General features: G+C 42.5%; 1 protein-coding gene across 1 annotated transcript in view; it reads right to left on the reverse strand.

The window, feature by feature from the left end:
- Positions 1-21534, reverse strand: part of SLC7A11 (solute carrier family 7 member 11) — a gene marked incomplete at both ends in the record, with an annotated part of 54602 nt that overhangs the window by 12601 nt on the left and 20467 nt on the right. The gene's annotated exons all lie outside the window — the stretch shown is intronic.

Below are 21534 nucleotides of genomic sequence, written 5' to 3' on the forward strand. Positions count from 1 at the left end.
CATGGATCCAAAGCTCACTGTAAGCAAATGATCAGCTTAGGAGGACAGACTATATGTTTCAAGCGTACTCAAGTTTCTTTCCATTTAATGCCATCTCTAGGCTGAGATGATACCTACACGAAACCAATAAGAGATTCAGATCAGGAACCAACGCCAGGTCTTTTGCTTCCAAGGCCATGGGGTGCAGTTTGAAAGACCGAGTACACACACTTCCCCAGAGCTGAGCTGAGAGCTGCTGCCTCACAGCCAGTCACTTTGGCTACCTATTCCAAGAGGTGGAAGAGATGTCAGGGCTGCTACAACTAGCACACTTTGCTGTGAAGGCCACCTGACCATCTAGAAGCAGGAAGAGAGAGAAGTGGGAATTGTGGTGTACCAGAAGAGACCATAGGTACAGCGCAAAAGGATTGGTGTATTTACTAAAGGAGAAGGCAGTTTGAAAGCCAATACTAAGATGCATTATTTTCACATATTTTTCCCTGAAGAAACACAGCAGGGTCAAAATTTAATGATCCTCTTCACTCCTAGTCCTTACTTCTCAGAGAAACCTTTGCCATTAGTATGCCTGAATAAAGCTGGAAAAGAAGCTCTAAACTGAATATATAAATAAAGCAGGGTAGCATCGCAGTTGCACATCATGCCCACCTCAGCAATCATTGTGCAAAGCCCTGTAGCTGACCCAGATACACAAGATCACGCTGTACTGCAGTATCAAATCTGGGCAGACCTGATATCAGTGCCACCTCAGGCCCATGCTCTCAGGTAAAGAAGCTGGAAGGAATCAGTTTATAACATACGTTTATTAATGATGGAGTAGGCCATGGCAAAGACCAGAATACAAGGGCTATAGCAAGCAGGCAGACCAGAATAGAAGTGCTTTATTGCCGGAAAAAAACACTGAGTTACCAACTCAAGAAGTACTGCAGAACCGTGTGTTCATAACACAACTGTGCAAACTTTTTGCCAGATACTCTGCAGTCAGCTTGGTTATGTTTCTAACTCAATGTTAGTATAAATTAAATCTGTTGAGTACCTGATTCAAGGTAGGAATACATGGCTTGAAGCCCTCTCAAAAAAGACATTTTAGTGCTATCTTTTGCTCCACAGACAAATGCTTCAACCATGGTGCTGTTGAATAAGTCAGCACTCACTCCAGCTTTAGAAAGCGCTTCTAACCAAAACCAGCAAACTTGCACTGTTTTCACAAATACTGTTTGAATTACTGAAGCACACTGTGTCAAACTTGAGAAACTTTGTCCATTCTATCCATTCTCAAAATCTAGTTGCCATATGTTCTTCTGACTTAAATCCCAGCCTCTAAAATAAAATGGCACCTCAAAACTTAAGTGCAAAAAAGCCACTTGCTGCCAAATGTAAACGTTCCCATTCCACAGCCTGCAATGCTGAGGAGCATTACCCCATGCTGATAGTAACCACAGCAACAAAAAATCCACAAATTAAAAAAAAAAAAAAAAAAAAAAGAAAAAGTACAGCAAAATAACAAAACAAGCCTGAAGTCAGCTCATTAAGAAGCTCAGAGATCCCAACTCACACCTGGAGGAGCACAAAGAGTGTTGCAGCTTGCAAGTTTCTGAGCAAAGCACGCTCAGGTTGTGGTTCCATTTGTCCCTCAGCATGAGTGCCTCTGGGAAGGATGCAGCACATTTGCACACAGCTGGCCCCCATGACAGATTTCAAGAAAGTTAAAGGCCACATGCAGGACTTCAGGGGTGAGGCACATAGTATGGCTTGCTTCTCAGTGACACTTCAGATTTATACATAGTTCTTGATTCATCTGAAGACACAGAGAGAGGTGCGAACCCTCTGCATTGCTGCTAAATGAGAGTTTTGATCGTGCCTTTCCTATCCTTCCAATTCAAGAGGCAGTTCCCAATCTGTAGCAGGGTATCATCAAATTCACTGCTATCAACTAGAGGCACCAAACTGAGGTAAAAACTGTAACGCCATCAGAAGATCACTTTATTGGTTTCCTAGTATTTTATCTGCTTTCCTAGGCACTCTCTCCAAATCAGGAAAAACAAGACCCAAGTCTATTCTCCATTAAATTACCTCTAACAACGTAGATTTCACCTTTTCAGTTCTCAGTCCTATGAACCAAACGCAACACAAGGTGTTAGCAAGCCAGTAAGTCACGTTTCTGATACACTGTCAATTCATAACTGCCACATGCTAGACACAGTTTTGGAGCAGAGCGAGTCAGAAAATTCAAGGAAGAAAGTATTTCTCACTTTTGAATGACGTTTTTCATTCATTGAAGCTAAAACTTTTGACAGGAAACCTAACCATTTCAGTATGACATTTCTTTGGAAAAAAAGTCTTAGAGCCAAGACAAATTCTTGTCCAACCCAGACAGACCTCAAGACGGCCTATGGCTTAAAAACCACAGCATTATGCTCAGACATGGAAGACTGACATATTTGTTTTGTATAAAGCTGACCCAGGACTTGAACTTGCACTGAAGTTGTCACTGGTTACTGCAGGGCAGCGTTTTCCTTTTGCATTTCATCTCAGAGTAAAATCTCAGTGCATTTCAAAATCAAGAGAAATCATTCTCAAGGTAGCTGCTTTTCTGAGTAGAACTCTGAGTGTGGATGCCTTGGAACTGGCCTGTGCGTTACCATCAAGATGGCGTTCAGGTAGGCTGCTTCTCTGATACTTCAAAGAAAATCAGCATCAAAAGGAAGGAATTCTGGGGAGACCCGAGCTGGGAAAATATTGACAATATCGCTACAAGTATTTTTCAAATCAGACGAGATTGAGACAGTGAAGGAAGTTTCTAAATGGTAATTAAAACTGAATTGAATCTCTACGCATTTTCAGATTCACCACCCCTAGCTACTGTTCAAAGCAAATCTTCCCTTCCTACCTTATCTACAAAGTAAATGAAGGATCACGATAGCTTAAGCCCAGGTCACATCTACCTTTTGCTCTCTAGAACACAAGTCACAGGGGTGTCCACGGCCACAAAGAAATCTAGCATTAGCAATACAGCCAGTCCCACCTGTGACTGTGAGGGGCTGAAATGCATTGCTGTGTTCTGCTGAGCTCTGCTCTATGGCCTGGAAATAAATTCTCTCCTTCTCAAGTCTGAAAGGGTCCCGGAGCCGGGGCACAGGTTCAGTCAATCAGGATATCCTCTGCAGTTTGGGTTTGACCCCAGGTGCTGCAGAACCATAGATCTTCTGATAATCTGCTCTGACACCACACCACCTCACACACACGTATTTTCGAGAGAAATGCACAGAGAAGATTGAGTAAGAAGGAAAAAAAAAGAAGAAGAAAGAAAATAAAAGGTGGGGGGAAAAAAAAAAAAGAAATCGAAAGTGAGAACCTGGGGATAAGAAGAACAATGTCAATAAATCAGCTGAGGAACATTCCCAGAAGTTTACAGCTCATAGCTCAGCTTAATGACAAATTTTATAACAACAAACAGTAAGTGCTAAGAGCTGTGACCACTGCAGACTGATCTTTCTATGAAACGACAAGCACACCACCAAAATATGCCCCACAGATTCAGCTGAGGTCACAAGTACCAAATACACTGTCACCACATCCTGTGCTGTTTAGAGGCCATGACAAAATCATTCCCCTGCATGTACTTTAAATCTGAGTTTTACAAATGCTTGGTTTGAGGCGGCTGCCCTAGAAAAAAAAACGGCATTGATGGGACCCGGTCAAGAAACATAAGTAAGAGGGTCTAGACAAATGCAAAAATTGCTGGTCAAGTTAGATTTGATCAATCACATCTTTACTGCCTTGTGATAATTGTGAATTTTTGTTGTATTTCAGTTTAAAAGAAGGAGAGTGGAGAACTCTCAATTCTTTCTCATGGTTTCCATGAGAGGATTTGGTTTTCGCAAGCACGATCGTATATATTCTGCAGAAATTTACAACCACAGGAATTTCAAGATCCTTCTCAAAAGTTCCCTTGTGCAATAATTTATTCACCATTTGCAATCTGTTAAGCAATTTTCCAAATGAACTGCTTCCAGATTTTGGCACTCCTAAAATCTAATCATCCATCGCACAGTCCACAGGGCCAAAGCTTGGAGGAATAAGTCACAAGTACATCTCGATACTGGAAAAAAAACAACCGCATATGGTACAGAAGGCAGCAAAGAGAACCCAGGGCTTCACTGCAAGAGAAGAAAGCATACAAACTTAGTAAATACTGTGTACCAGCACTGACCTACATCTCCAAGCACTCCCAGGTGACTGTGAACAATGGCAACCCTGAATCCTGGGCAATGCAGCAGTAGGATCTGACACACGCTTACTTGCCTTTTCATGTTAAAAGCAGCGCCTACAAGACATCCTGTCACACTGAAGGGATCAAATGCTTCTCAACACATCGGTGTGGGGGAAAATTACCACCTTACACCCATCAGTTACAAGAAATGGAGTAAAAGGAAGATGCAGAACATAAATAGAGACCACCTCCCAGCACAGAATCAAAGGTAGGAATATAGAGGCAGAAAGTATGGGATCATCACAGCACTTCTTGAGTGCATGCATCTGTAAAGGCTAACATGGTTCTCAGCAATGACTGGTTTCAGAAACTAACTTTTATTATTTTGTTTATTGCACCAAGCATTCTCCTCAGCAGATCCCTGCATCTCTCCCTTCACTGCTCCCCAGCCTTAAGTTCCAGACTGGAACTGCTGTCAGTGGGCTTGCAGTGCAGCCACTATTTAATTATGTGACTTCTCTTTATCTCCTTTTGATTGCAATTTTCCAGAGGAGAAATGAAAAAGCAGAGACTGGCTATTAGCAGCACTCTCTTCTGTTGCTGAGGTGCCAGTCGAAGGGCTTCTGTCTCCATTCTGATGCCCTGGTTCTGTACCTCTGACATCTGCAGAGATGCAGCAGCATGACATCAGGATAATAGAGTGAAGAATCAAGTCTGCATTTAAAGCCCATCTCACTTTCCATCACCTTGCAAGAGAAGAAAAGGGTTACTGCTGTGTCTAATTACTTGCTTTCTTCCTGGTGTTTGACTTCACAGGTTTGGATTATAATTGGTTACAGTTCATAAAAGGGGTCTTCTATGGCCAACTGACTTTGAGGGGTCGAACTGTGATGTAAGTGTGCAGGGAAGGGCAGGAGATTTTATTAACTTCTCAGATGTTTTCAGTAGCCCTTCCAGCAGGGTTTCCTAAAATGTGAATTAGCATAAATACTCTCTTGACTAAAACTTAAGACCTAGAAAGGAACCGACTGCACAGAAGAGCACTGTTCTCCTTAACATCTTATTCCAGCCAACCTGGTGGCAGCCCTGGAGAGCCTAAGGCTAATTGTTACACTAGCAGTGTGATTTGTACTCCTTTAACAGAGATTTGAACTCATATCACGTACCCACTCAGGCTATGGTGAGCCAAATCTCACCAGAGTGCAGAAATTGTTTACATTCAGGCCCAAGTCCTAACTTGCTAAGCCAATGTCTTTTACAAAATAACTTCCTTTGAGGAGCAGAATCGATGCATCTGAAACTTGGACTGCAAGCTAAGGAGACGCTGGACATTCAAGCAGGATCCTGAGTCATTTCCAATGGAGTGGATAGCTCCCATTTGTTCCAAGGAAAACCACTGTAGGTATTAAGGATGACAGCAAAATCCACAAAGGACTTTTGAGATTACAACACTAAGTATTAGGTACACTGGCTCTGCTTTGCTATACACATTTCCTTAACACTGAGCATTAAGAATTCTTAACCAAGAAATAAGCACAAAAAGAGGAAAACAGAGCTGCTAACATGACAGGGAAAACAGGGCCTGAATTTTAAAAAATATATATCTAAAAAATAAATAAAATAGACTTAAAACCTAAGATACAAATCATCCTCCTGTGACTTCTCACTCAGCTCTTTGATAAACCATCTCCGTATATCCATCGAGTGTCAGTATCTAGTGTCTCTAGATTGCTCCCTTTGCAATCTTACTGAACAAAGTTTACGACCATTTCCGAGAGATGTATAAATAAACAGACCAGGCTTTTATTTTGCATCGTAACTTGACCATAAATCACATCTGGGGGACCTACAGGATCAAAAGGATTTGAGCTAGCTTTTCTTTCTCCTTGTAACAGTCAGTCCTGCTCATCCCTGCATGGGCCAGGCTTGTCCCTCGGAGCTCAGCACTGGAGCAAAGTCAGGTGCCTGAAAAACTAGGCAGCAGCTGAGCAGGATCTCTGAGGAATCTGTGCTCAGCATTTCACAGCCCAGAATGAGTGATGATCCCCAAACCTTTCATGGGTGGTGGGTGCTCACCTTTGGAGACAGCGTCAATAACCTAGGGTATGGCAAGAAAAGTGTGCCTTAGGTTGGACCCATAATTAAAGCAGCGTCTGCCGCTCTTCCACAGAAGAGTGTCTTTTGAAGAAAAATCTAGACTCAGAGAATTGAAACACAAATGTATCGTCACTACCGGGCTCTCAATCATGACTTTGATAAATGACTTCCATGCTCCCTACCAAGTGTCAGTATTTTGACATGCTCTGTTTATCTCACTGGTCGGAAACTTTCATGTACTCTAGGAAGCTTGGAACCTTCTCCACTTGAGGCCCAAAACCTCAGATTTTATTTGTATTGCTTAGCTCACATTCAGCCAGGAGATGAAGGGAGCACCTCAGCTCTTTCACACGCTCCAGCTTTGTATTCTCTTCTGAGGCCTATTTGCCGGCAGTGCTTACAGCCCTGTCAGTCACGGAGGTTATGATGAGAAGCAATAGTAAATCACAGTGCTTGCTTGAAGGCAAGGGAGCTATAACCACCAACCTGACATGAGATGCTAAAAATAAAACACTGGCTGGGACTATCAATTCCATCACATATGGAAATGAAGGGGAGTGGAGCAGAGCAACACTTCCAGGCTCTCCCTCCAACCTGCATTATCTAGCACAGGATCTCAGCTCTAACTTCCTTTTAACTCTTCAGCACGGAAACATATCTCACTGCCAGACTTAAAATAAATGTAATAAGAAGGGTGTCAAGAGATAATTGCCTATTAAAAGTAGTTTTATCTATTACAGGAGGTTGTCCCGGAAGTCTGAAACTATTAAATCACTGAGCACCTGATTTATGAATGGGGTCGACTTTCTGCAGGCAGAATCACTTCTAACAGGAAAGGAGGCGTCTCCTGAAGTTCGCTGCACATTTCCCAGCCTGCAGAGCTACGGTCCTACAGAACCATTTCCCATAAAACACCGAGAGCAGCAGGCAGAGCTGGCAGTAGCTGGAGTGGGATTTAGCATTGCAAACAAGGCTTTCAGATGGGAAATGAGCTGACCAGGCCCCGTAGCTCAGAAAGTTAAACCAGCAGGGAGTAGCTACCAAGTAACAATAACGTCAATGCCAGGAAAGAGATTTATGGTGCTTGCAACTGGATTCCCACTAAAAACACCTGTCACAGCACCCTTCCCATACTCCCGCTGGTGCCCAAGCAATTGCAGGTAACGGGGCTGGGGTGAAAGCAGAGCACAGCCTTGCTCTGTATGCATTTCTATTGTCTATACTGAGATCATACGTTTCTGATTTATGGAACAGTAAATGGCAAAGCTACACCGTGAGTAATGCAAGGGAAAGGGCTGGCTCGTTTGCTATCGTTCTGAAAAAGAACCACGGGGGTTCAGAGCTCGTGACAAGCAGCCTGCATACCAAGCACGTCGCCCAGCTCCTGGTGTGGGTACAGGAGGGAACGCTGCCCCTCATCCGGCATCTGAACTTCTAATGAAGCATTGCCATTAGCATATTAATGACGCCTTATGGGAGCAACAGAAGACAAACGCTGAGGAGCACAGAGGGGTGGAGGAAGGAGCTTATGTCTCCATGTGTGTCTCTGAAAAGAATCAGATTTTTCATACTTGTTGAATTCCCTGACATTTAATTTTGAGCAGGAGAGTTTCCACAATGCCAAAGATCATGAAGGAATAATTTGCTGCCGTATGTTACCATTGATATTTCGGCATGAATGGAAATTGCACCGTTCGGTGATGAAAAGAGCAGCTACTTGTAATAAGGAGCACCATGGAAACTGAAATATCATTTACCAAGGCAGACTCCTCTGCTGAAGGAATTTGAAATGAGAAAAATGGCAACTGCAGGTGCCTTGCAGTATTAGAATTTTAAAGCTATAGAAGGGTTTAGATGAAATTAAAAGGAGAGCTCTTAACAATACCGCATTGCTAAGAAGGGGCTGTCCAGCAGACAGGTGTTTTGCTATGCAGTAAGTAAGGAAACGAGGCTCCAGCTAAGGACAGCCGAGCAGACAGGCCCCAGACGTGGGACAGCACAATGAAACAACTCCACAAAATGACAGAGTTCTGACACAGATGAGAAATCCATCCAAGTGTGAGCTGTAATGTGCCTTTGCTGAGTACAGTTACCGGAGGCAACTGATCAGACTTCAAATGGGAATATCTACTTTTCTATTTTTTTTTAGCTTTATTGCTTCTCACTAAAAATTCATAATAATTGAACTACAATCACATGCATAGGAGAAGAAAAGCATATGCATACAAAATCTTCAAAATCAATGGTGAAGCTGAATTTTCATTTTCTATGTCCAAACTGAGACTCTCAAGTCTAAGCCTTAAAGGCTTATATTTAAGGTGTAAGGTACTGAAGGTACTTAAAGTATAAAGTACATTAAGGTATTAAAACCGTTCTGAAAAACCAGCTCCTTCAAGGTATTTCGAATCAGATTGTGACATGAACTAGCCAGAATTATTCTTTTTCAATGATCTCGGACAGTACGGTCAGTGAGGCTTAGGATTTATTTTTTAAATGGATCTTTGCAATTGCACACTGCCCAATGTACCTTCTGTCAATAAGATGCTACTCTTTCAAGCTAAGATTTTAAAACCAAGTGGCAATGATGTTTTCTTCAGACCTTTCTATGTTGTCTCTTAGTCTCACTCAATATCAACTCATTAAAAAGCTGTGTAATGGTGCCACCAGGAAGCCCTGTGCCCTGGTACTCCAGAGAACACTGGCCAGCACCAGCCTCTCTAGCATTCACACCTAAAAACAAGCCTAGAAAAAACACCTTAGATCCACAAGAAGCTCATTCTGCAATGAAGTTTCACTTAAGGAATTGCAATTTCATGATCTTTGTAGATAAACATTTACATTTATCTGCTCTTATTTAGCAGCTGTTTTTGCTGTTGCTGCTGTTGTTTTGTAATAAGTGAATGTGAAAAAATAGAAGTGCTTGTCCTTCGTGATAGGATGAGCCTGATTCTTTTTTACTAAAATAATCCCAATACAAGTTAAACCTCTTGTCATTCTGGAGTGCTGCTATTCTCTACCCATTCTCATGACTTACGGTGGGAGTTTCTTCACTGCTGTTAGATCTTTTCAAATGATGATATCAACACTATCCTTCTAAGGGACACTTCATTCCATCATACTTCAAAAATTAAATACTGTTATTATATACGCTGCATTTTTTGCACTGAAGAAAACATAATGACAAGGTGAAGATGCAAATAAGAGCTCTTGCTCTTAACTTGCTCCAAAACAAGCGCTACAAGTGAATGAGGATTGACATAATAGACCACAGCAGTGCAATTTGTAAAATGCAGATTATTCACTTCACAGATCCTCTGAAGCCATTACAGTCTTATATAAATCCACTTAGTTTACAGTTCATGGATACAGGCTACGCTGTAATTTAAATGATTGAAAACCATTATGGGATGTTAGTTAACCATTTCCTTCACTTAAATAAAACATCACTGTCATTGCATATTTAAATTTCCAGTGCACACAAAGGCAAATATCAAAATACAGGCTACACAGGAAGCGACCCAAAATATCAGCAAACCCATAAGCGTAGACAAAACAGCAACTATGTAGGGAAGAGGTACGCAGAGGAACATGAATCTCAACACTCACTGGGTAAGAGGAGCCTACAGCCTTCTCTGATGGAAATTCTGCCATCACAGAGTGGGAGAAGTTCATCTACAGGAAAGACGCACAAAGCCAAATGGTCTTGTTTCGATACAACTGCAATATAACTTAAATACAAGTCAGCAACTCCACTGCTCATTAAAGTTGAAAAAATAAGACAGCCCCATTAAATTTCTCATCCAAAGACGACAGCATAAACGTTGGGTAAGTTGCTCTGCTAGCTGATGTAAGTGAAATGCACATCGTTTCTCATGTACGATGATACCATTGCTACTGATGCTTTGACTAGGCTGTTCTAAAGGATAAATACTCTTGATGACATGCTACATGGTAATTACAGACTGTGCAGTTCTGTAAGTCACTTCTCGTATACCTGGGGACAACAAAGAACATAATACCTTTGGTGTTTTAGTCGTTATTTTCTTTATTTGTGTTCTGTTCTGCAACTTGTGTTTTATACAAACGAAAAAATACACTTTCATTCAGTTGCTGGAATCAGCCTATAGGTGTTTAAGATGGTGCTCTTGTAAAAGGTTGCCATTAATGGCATACGAGAGGCTGCTACTGATTCTGACATAACGCTGAACATCGGCTTAGGGCCCCGCATGTTATCATTTCTGAGGCTCTGCACTAAAGGGAAAGAGGAACAAGGGGGGCGCAAAGAATCTCTTCCAATTCTGCAACCAGGAAAAGCTGAATCAGGCACAGACCATTAAGCTGAATTAACCCAGCACTCTCTGCTGTACGTAATTATACTTAGGTAGCAGGTGTTGGCTTGCTTTTGCAAATAACAGGAAAAACAGTCGTTAGTCTGGGTCACAAGTTTCCTCCTATCTATGTGATCTACAGAGTAGTACTCAGCAGCAAAAAGAGAGTTGGAGTGTTGCAAAATCGCACTCTGTATCAAAGAGCAGGCTCCGAAACATGCCAAGTGCCCGTATGCTTTGTTACCTTATCCGGCTGCCAGCCTGAAGTGCAACCTGATAGCAGTTATCAGCTGGCACAATCGAGGTTTTCCTGCATTGCACTAGTAAACGAACATGCAGATCATCACAGCTGAATGAAAAACTGGTTCCCAAACAAGTAACTCTTAGATAGCCAAAGCACTTGTTGGTTTGGGCTGGAATGTTTGACGTTAACAAATCACATCACTAATGCTGTAGCTGACGCTGTAAGTCTATAGACTTAAGTTTATCTGATTCCTACTGAGACACTGTTTGGTTTGGTCTCGTTAGCTGATGGGGTGAGTTTACTCACTTTCCTATCTACCATAAATGCACTGCCCTCCCATCCTTCCTCTGGTGAACTCAGCCAGGCCACCAAGACAAACCTGCTTAAAAACCTCAAAAAAACAAAAAGGGCCAACAAAAGTCCACAGCCTTCACTAGCTTAAACCTGAGTTGTGATCTCTCCAGTAAAACAGAATAGGTTTTACAGCTTAAGAGCTTTAAGACAGCATCAGTCTTGCAAGTGGTTTTTATTCCTGCAGTGAATATTCTGCAGCAGCTCTGAGTTCCCATGTGCCATCATCCTCCTATACATGCACAGCTGTGCACATGTCTGGGGCTGCACGTCCCTCAGCGAAAGAGGAGATGTTCCAATAGGTTTGCGTGTATCTTGGGTGCCAAAGTAGGGAAAATGAAGGAAAACGCAAGCTAGTGGAAACTCAGAAGGCTACACTGTTTAGTTGTTACATTACACGAGCCTGCTGTTAAAGCAGATTAGAATATTGCCAACTACCCAGGGAGATTGTGAATAAACATTTGTTTTACTTCTCTAGCAGGGCTGATTCACAGTAACAATGATTCACATAAACAAACAGAGAAGGCAAAAAGCAAAGCAAACACACCTTGCACTCAGCAGGTTATCACATCAGCACACCAAGAGGGCTGCCAGGGCTTGGAGAAGGCAAACTGCAGCAATGTGACACGGGGCAACGCAAACACAGCACGGCCACAGCAACAGGCTGGGCAGCTGCCTCCCAGCGCTGGAGCAAACACAGACACACACCATGTTGTTATGCTCGGAGACACCAAAACTTTGTAAAACTCTTGGGAAAAGAGCAAAGCTCTTGGGGCTCTGTGCCACCCAAGAGCCCCCAGAAGGCAAGGAGAGGCCCAACAGCACCAGCTGAGCTCCTTGAGTTCTGCTTCCTCAAAAGATTTCAGCAGGGGATGAGAGGCCAGGCTGAGGGCTCGCCTCTTCAGCATCCACCACATATTTGCCCCAGGGGCAATAGCTTTACCTCGGCCCGGTCACAGCACCTTACATCCTCAGCATCAAACTGACAGGGGAAGTCACTTGTTAAAGTCAGGATGTCACATTATCTCCCCCCCAGAAGAGATTACTCCATGCTGATGCATTTGCAGGACTACAAATCATCTTCAGAAAATTTTTACTGTTTACAAAATTCTGAGAGATTTCAGTCATTTCAAGTTGGGCTTTTGTCTTAAACCACAGAATCTATGTAAACATGAGCAAATCCAGCAAAGCAAGCATTTCCTTAATGTACGTGATGCAGAAAGATTGTCATATCACCCCTCTCGCGTCCCAGAGAAGCACAGTCATCACCAGCTGTGTCAGTATGGCCTTGACCTCCCCAAATACCTTCTACCCTCTTTTTTTCCTTCCATCCTCCAGTGATGTTAGCTGAATACTTCGCATTTCTCAAGCAGCTGACTACCTTTCCGATTTCATTGCTGAAACCATTTACAATATCTTTATTACATTCTTAAAACATAAAAGGGATTAGAATCGGATACTACATGAGACAATTAGAAGAAAGTGAATAGAAATTGCACTATTAATTTCAATACCAATATCCACAGCTAAAAGACAGCACAGCAATACTGAACCCTACATCCATAGCATTCATCTTTGTTCTTCTTCCATTTTGCCCATCACCCTTCCTTAGGCATCCGTGCGCTCTAAGTTAGCTCTGACTGTTTGAAATGCTCACGCTAGGAAAATAAAGCAGAACAAATGAACAGAAAAGACAACTATGCTTTCCTTTATTATGACCTCAAAGCTTAAGCTGTCAAAGTTACGTCTCCCAGTCCTGAATATTTCCACAGCTGTCACCTCGACTTTTGTGTGAGTAGGAGCATTTCGTACCAGGAATATAAATGTTAGAAGAGGTAATTATACAAGTGACCTTGCCTTTCTTCATTCAATAGTGAATTATTAGTCTTCCCAACTGCAATTTTATGAGACATCCTTATTGCCTTAATTAATGATCAAGGTATATCTTTGAAGTCTTTACAGACACCACAGATTACATCAGTCTCTTTTCTCATTTACACTTCCTGACCTGTCACAGGTAGCTCTAATGAAGTGGAAGCAGAGGACAGAAAGACTGGAAGTCACTTGAATCAGTTCAAATGCTAAAGTGGTGTTCAGAAAGCAGCCATGAATTACACAGGTGCCAGGGCCTGAAAACTGCAGGCGAAGATCATTTTTCCTCTTCATGGCATGGAATTTCCCCAGAGGACTCAGCACTCATAAAAGCACCATAAAGATGGGCTGGGGAAAGAAACAGAAACACACAAGAGAAAAGGAAAAAGAAATAGCAGCGTTTGTTGAATGCACGTTACACACACTTTCCTAGGCATTATAGATGGTGATAGCACCCATGAGGTCAGTCCCTAACAAAATGTACAGAGAAAATGTGCACTCTCTGGAAAGCAGTGCATGCATGCAGCAACTGCCTGTAGCTGCCTGCAGAGGTGCCCAGTGAAATGGGCAGCGTGTGTTATCCCTGCTGCTGAAACCTTTTATCCCTCTGATCCCTATTCCAGAGTCTTCGTGTGTGTGGTGTCAACCACTGCAGGCTCATGTTGCATGGCACAACCTGTTTTCCAGGTGTGCTCCCTGTTTCCTCTCTGCTGACTGCTATCTGGAAGGCAACACTGCATCCCTAGGGCAAAGGACACCCAAGTGTGCTAGGAGAAATTTGCAGTCAACAGCCTCGAACAGGGAAAACAAAAATTAAAGGGCTGAATTCTCATTCCTCAGTTGTTATGAGCTACTTACAGTATCTACTCTGCTGAAGCACTTGAAAATTGCCGTGTCAAAGAAACAAACACCTGTGTTGCAAGACTATAGGGTAACTTACGTTACCCAATCTAAAAATCTAGTTCAGTACAATTGAAGTTTAAAAAAAAAAAAAAAATCACTTGGATTTTAATTTGGGTCTCCAATCTCAATTCCCTCCTGACCTTTTCCCTGTTTTAATTCAAGCTACCAACAATTACAGTCACAGTTTCCCTCCTTCACTCCAGGTGGTTGAAAACACTCTGGGCATTCAGTAACTCCCACCAAAACCCATCACAGAAGGCTCCCAAGCATGGCTCACAAACACTCTGCAGCCCTTCAAACATCTGTACGTCTCATAGATTGCTTAATTGCATCCACCCTCAGAGAAGTAACAGCTTGTGAAGGCAAGGCCATCTACAGCAGGTCTCTTGGGGTGGCTGGAGAAGAGAGAGAAGTAAAAGCTGAAGGCAGAACTCAGCTCAACCTACCACAGCATCTGCTGCTCCAGCAAGGACAATTTCTTCCAGATCCTTTTGCTTGTGACTCTAAAATCTCCACTCACTGACGTGCAGGACCGCACAGCAGTATGTCCCGAAGGAAGTCTGGCTGCTTTTATACAGGTGCATTATTCCTTATTGATTTACTGCCATTCCCACTAGGAATTAGGAAGCAATTGCAAGAAAATTTTCCAGACAGCAAAACTACTATTCCTAGGCTGACATCACAGCTGGCCAAGCGGCTTGTTCAGTCCCCCACACTCTGCAATTAGCTTCGAATCCAAGCTATCCCAAACCATCAGCAAAAATTAGCTGGAATCAACTACAAATTAAGTAATAATTACTCCTTCCTAACGACGAATTGTATTTATGAAGCATATCATGTCACAGCTAACGACTGCATTGCCTCCCACATAATATTTTGTCAAGCATTTCTTAGCCTGATGCTGTACCTGGGGCCTTTGGGTATTACACGCTGGGAAGCTTGGCAGGAGCCAGAGGCTGAGCACTGCAGCACTGCACAGGCTGCCAGGCTGAGCCACAGACACTGCACACCCAGCCCCAGACCTGAGCTTCACTGAGAGACAGCACATCGCAGTACAGATGCTTTAGAAATCAGGAAAAAAAACATCAACTTATCTGCCAATTAACTTCTTCCAAAGTAGATGCTTACTGAAAAAAAAAAAAAAAGAAAAAAAAAAAAAAGATGATAAATAGGATTCAGAATATTTGGGTCCCACTCTAGGAGAATCTCCAGCTTGCAGCAAAAGGAGCATCAAAAAATCAGAGTAAAAAAGTGCAAAAATTTATTTCCAAACTGAGATTTCAGAAATCTGAACCCATCTGAAAAACATGCATCCAAGACTGAAATGCTTAGCTTCAGAAATTAATTATCAGCCTTATAGTAAGAAACTACAATGAATGAGTTGACGATGTGAAGCACGCAAGGAGTAAGCAGTTAATCAGCTTAGAGAAAGAGCAAAAGTAAAAGCAAGTTCATTTTATCAAGACCAATTTCATGCCGGTGAACGAGCTCCCCTATGATCTAATAATGATCTCTTTCTCCCTCACAAAAACACACAAATGCTACTGAATCGCAGACTTAATTAAATTCTTTTTTATATACTTCACAAATAGCAAAACCCATTCTTGATTCTGTGGAAGTAGGATATTTGGTCTGGTAAATTGTTTTCTGCGTTCAGGAGATTCACTTCCCCCATTAAAGGTCCTTATAGGTCTGAAGGCTGCGAATCGATCATTTTACCCCTGACACAGGGCACAGTTAAACTCTGCAAAGGGAGGTTAGATGCACTGGTGTTTGGACAACTTGTCTTCTGAGATGCTTAGCAGAGAACTAATGGAATTTAGGCATTTTGCTGTGCTGTTAGGTGCAAAGAAAATTAGGAAGAGTAGGATTTCTTTAACAACGGCTTAGAAGTAGCTGGAGAGTTTCAAATAGAACATTCTCATTCTACGATGGAGAGTAAATATTCAAAGAGAAAAATAACTCAATACACAAGTAATGCATTGACCTGAGTTTCACTTTAAGGTAATCTGACGAATTCACATGAGCAAATGGGCTTTGCAAAATAGCTGAAAGATTAGCATTTGTCTCTCCCGATTATCTCCAGATGTAAATCCTATAATTTCTGCACTGAATATTTGGCACTGTGGCCTGACATGAGCAAAACAACTTGCAAATGCATCTTTTATGAGCAAATGGAACTGAATAACACAAGAGAGGTTTCAGTCTGCAGGTAGAGAGCTGCTCGGCTTACATAAAGGTGGAATATCTGAATCCAGCTTCAGACTTAAAAGGATTTGTGCTTATACTCAGCTGGTTTGTGAGAAAGCTTGTCCAAAGCTCATTTGGAAAAAAAAAAAAAAAGAAAGAAAAAAAGAGATTGTAGCCCTGTGGGGAAAATCCTCGGATGCTAATTGCTGTCAGGTTTGTGTATGTATCTACACACTCCCTTGTTCCACTGATACCACATGAGCCCTACAGGACTGTGCCCTAAAGAAGCCACACACAGGACTTAATCCACTTGCTAAAGCCTTCGGGTCAGGCAGGAGAGACAGTTTTAAACCCAAAGAAAGTTTCCAGGTTCTCCTTTGGAACAAGTACAGACTCTCAAACTGCAGCCTGGACACGGTACCTCTCACACCATGAGGCAGATAAAAACAGAAGGGAGGAGAGAAAGGGAAATAGGAGAAGGAAAAATGGAGTAACCCAGCCTTCATTTTCTGAGCAAGTCTGTGCCTGACCAGGTCTCCTGAGTCCCCGGTGCTTTTAATTGCATTGTCTTTCTTTCCCAAATAAAAAGCAGCGCTGAGGCGGGTTACAAATTAGACAGGATAGCTGGAGGGAGGTCTGTCTCTTACTTCTTCCATTTTGTGGTTCCTTAGGTTATAATCATCAATATTCTGCTTCAGAATAGAGCTTGGCATTAAACTATAAAATAACAAAAGTGAATGGAGAAGCACAGAGGTGGCAGTGGCTTGCATCCTCTCAACGAACATTAAAACTATTTTCCATCGTGATTACTGAGCACATCACACGCAAGGGCTAACTACTGGTGGTCTAGACTGGTGGTGAGCAGCAGCACAGTTCAAGTTCCTGATATTGATTTTGGAAGGGGAGGTTTATCCTAATGTGAAGTGCCAAAATCAGTCAGCTACAAACAAGGGAACTGGGGGAGTTTCTGTGTCTCAGCCACCATTCTCCTCCCACCCATTTGCATCCTTATGGTGCTCAGACACCTTGAAAAAGCCTCGCTCCGTTCTCCTAGATGCCGAGTGTGACTTTCAACTTTAATTAATACAAATGGGTGGTACACTTTAGATTAATTAGACACGACATTCGCATTATTTAAATCCAATATAAAAACCGATTACAGCAAACATTTTGAAACCCTAATTTTAAAAAATGCCTAACGACATCAAGGCTTGGTGACTTGCTATACATCTACTGTTTCTTGCTTCCTTAGAAAAGAAGGAATAAATGAAGTGAGAAGAACACTGGAAAAATCTAATAGACAAACTGACTAATCTCAGACCCCAAGGTCATAGCAAAGCAATTCATTTCTTGGCTTTTCAGCAGCACAAGACATGATTTATCAATCTGAGACCAGGCTTATAAACACTATACATCTCAATAATATGTTCTTTGCACTGTGTAACTTTTTAAACAATGATAGATTGCTTGGGCTGGACCAAAGTTATTTTACAAACAGAAATAGAATTTTTGCAAATGAAACAGTCCAACAGGGAGGAAAAAAAAAGAAAAGAAAAAAGAAAAAAAGAAAAAGAAAAAAAGAGATGAGGCCAGATAGCAGATGTACTTAACTGTAACTGCTAAGGAATCTAACTATCTGCTATAAAATATTTTCAGGCTCCACATCCTTCAAAAAGTCTCTTGTTCATCATTTTATGCAACTGAAATTGAAGACCGCTAAAGCAAAAATATTTCCTAAGTCGAACAGCACTAACAAAAAATCACACTGCCAAAGAAAAAATAGGTATTTGGGTTCCAGTAGGATTGTGAATCAATACCTGCAGTTGCCCACTTGATCACAGACTTCCTTCAAGTTGTTAATGAGTTCAAGTCTTAGTTTCCTTTCTCTTAAACTGAAATAATATTTTTGCCCTTCCGCCAAGAGCCTAATCTTTATAACATGAAGCCTTCAGGCTCATCATCTGCTCACACTGAGGACGTGGCTCATGAATTTTTTAAAGCAGGGTTCTCTTTGGCCAGAACCTGACACGAACTGGCCCCAGCTTTGACAAGGCTCTGAAGGCAGCGCTGTAATGTAAAACACTGCTGTACCATTTCCTCCTCTGCAGCTTGTCAAATTTCCTGACAGAGTCGAGCACCAGCCTCAGAGCCTGATCCACCTGCAAAGGGAGGAAGGAAGTGCTGGCTGGGCACCTGCTGTTTCTGGGGTCTTGACTGAAATAACTCGGACTGTTTCTTGGAAGTACAGAACAGAGGCTCAAGAATACAGATGAGCTCAAAGACTGTGTATAAGGAATGAGTCTGAAAGTTCAACACGCTTGATTTCCAGTCCTCTAAATTTACTGCTCCAGGCAACACAGCTCCTGTCAATTTTCAGGTGACAAATACTCTTTCAGAGACCTGGCTGTTCCTTCGCTCGCTTATTATTTAGACAATACAATATGACCTCAGTCTGAGTAGGGCTGATCCTTATAATGTACGAGAATCGAAAAGATCAAAGCCGCGCGTGATGGTGCTGCATGAGGTTATTGTAGGGAAGCTCTGCCTCGGGGATTAGTCAGAGATTCCATTTCAAACAGCAATCACGATTGAGCCAGCACACATATGCAAAGCATGATTTTAAAAAGTAAAAGTAAAAAAGGAATGCGTTATTACACTTCAGTGTTGTTCCACTTACTCATGTTAATAAAGTTATTTCAGGCTCCTTTTAAAAATACCGCACATTAAAGAAGCTGAGCACTGCAACCACAGCTCCCAGTGGAACAAACACCGACTTGGTGCTGCTTCAGGGCCCTCTGGCACTGATCGGGGGAAGCTCTTTAATGGAAAGGAATAAAAGAAATAAGTTCAGGCTTAAAAATGAGACATCAAAAGGGGGTTTAGCAGGAGACAGAAACAGCTGCTTTTACATCTTAAGATAGCTCACGCTATATTAATGTCCTTTTGAGTGCACAAAAGAAGAGACTGTACCATTTCCAAAGTGAGAATCATGGCTGTTTCAAAAGTCTGGAAAGACATCAACAGCGTTCACTTTCAAGCTGTTTCTTTTCCTTTCCCATTTTCCCTCCTGTAACTTAAAGGGCGCTTCCTTTCCACTTGGCTCATTTCCACTCTCCCTGTCCAGGATTTCATATCACCTAGGTATCTCAGTGCCTCAGGCCCATAGTATTTCATCCTATTTATACACCTAACTCAGCAATTTACTGTGCCTAGGCAGAGTGCTGCACCCACATAGACTCCCAGGCCCTCAGGAGCCCTTTCTGCCCATATAAACAGCCTCTCTGCCAGAGCACAAGGACAGCTTTCCACTGAGTAAGGCTAAGAGAACCATCTATCCCTGCATCTCTCCTACCCCATTGCCCTTCCAGAGGCATTCGTTACACTCCAGCAAGCTTCTGGTGCACCAGGAATCACATCAAACAAATAAATCCCTATCTGGAAAACTGCGCTATCTAAAAAATGACCCAGCAGATTGTTTGCATCTTCCTGCGCATTTTATGACAAAAATCGAAGGCTCTGGTCCTTCTTTCTCTCTCCACAACACAAGAATGCAGAGGCAGCCCACGACTTACCCAGGAGAAAGGAGCATTTCTGCATTCCCACTCACGTAAGGGCGCTGCTGCCCCCAGAACCCTCTCAGCACATTTCCCTGCATGTTTGCAGCAGGAGGGGACGGCTCAGGCTGATTGCCCAAGCTCCTGCTGTCTGTTACTCTAAAGCTGCCGCACACCTGGAAACAGGCAACTGTGACTGATTCTCTGACAAACATTTACCTTGGCATGCACAGTGCAGAAGGAATCCTCGCATTTGCCTCCGTCGCTGTAAGCAATTTGCATCCCTAACACTGACAAATATTACAAATTGCACACCTGGAGCTGTTACAAGCCCCAAGCGGCTCAAGGCTGCACTTCTTCTTCCATTTCAAAAACACCTGGAGTATCACTACAGCACTGTGTGTGATCTTTAACATAAGGAACGTTACAAGAGTGAGAGGAAAGACAGTATCTTAGCTCAAAATAAATTATAAAAATGCCTGTGACACTGAATGTGATCAGTGGCTCGCACGATGCCTGTATGCAACTGGTTTTGGCTTGCTTGGGGTTTTTTTGCCATTCACAGGTGGCAAATGGATGAAAAATATCCCCTCTGTCTCATTTTGCCTTTTTGGGTAAAGGGAGTCCTGCATCCCCATTTCCAAAGGGTGCAGAGGGCTTTCCTAGCACAGCAGGCAAAGAGCCACTCGCCCTGTCCCCACCTGCCAATTACTAAACAGGGTGTACAATCCCAGCCTTCTCTGTTGTTCATTTGTCCTGCTGCCCAGAGGTTGTGATCTCAGGCACCCTGCTACAAGTACTGTGCTCTTGCCTTTATCTTTGTCTCCAAGTGCAACCCAACAAGCAAAGTAATGCAGACAAGCCCTAACAGCTTTGTGACAGCAAAAGGGAACTGATTTTCCAGAGCTGCCTGGGAAGAAATCAAATAATGTAGACAAGGCCAGCCCTGCTTTGACTATGGGAGTGGGACAGCAATGCCTTTCTGTCCTAAGCAGCAGAGGGCAACATGATCAAAAATATGCACTCCTCTAACTCAAACCACACAAAACAGAACCGCAACACAAACCAAACTACCTCTAAGAAAAATCACAATCACTTCAGTCAGTTGTTGTACAGCTGGCAGGATGGCAGAGACACACACCTGTATGAGAAGTCCCAAAAAGTGGTAAGCATGTGCATGTTTTAAAATGTTGTACAGTACTGATGGTAACCACGTGAAAATTCATAACTTATATTGCATCCAGCAAATGCTTTTGAACCCACCACCAAGACTGACTTCCAACCCACCTCCCAGAATTTCTTGAAGCAGACACGAAGCAGAATTGTTTAACTCATTTCATTTAGTTTCACGTTTCTTTTTAAATCAGTCTGCCATAAAAGCGACTTTTTTAAAGCACAAAAATCCACAGGTCTGCCTCCCTTAACCTTATAAAGTACACAGATTCCTGGCAGCTAAACCCAGATCTGCTATGAGATCCTCTAACCTGATTCCCTGTGTGTCGCAGGATGGGAAGTATTAGCCAGCTGCTTGACATGGAGCCAAATGACTTGGGTTTCACTAAAGCAAAGCTTCCAAAAAGGTGTTCTGTCTGAATGGAAGACTAACGATGAGGCATCTGATGTTTACATAGGTATTTGCTCTAATGATTAGTCAACCTTGTTAAATATTAATGTTATTTCTACCTGCATTTGTCTGGCTTCAGCTCCCAGTCATAAATGCCTTGGTATACACATCCTTATCACACTGAAGAGCCTGTTAACACCCAGGACCCCTCAAATACATTG

Source organism: Tetrao urogallus (assembly GCF_951394365.1).
Source record: "Tetrao urogallus genome assembly, chromosome: 4".
Taxonomy (NCBI): domain Eukaryota; kingdom Metazoa; phylum Chordata; class Aves; order Galliformes; family Phasianidae; genus Tetrao; species Tetrao urogallus.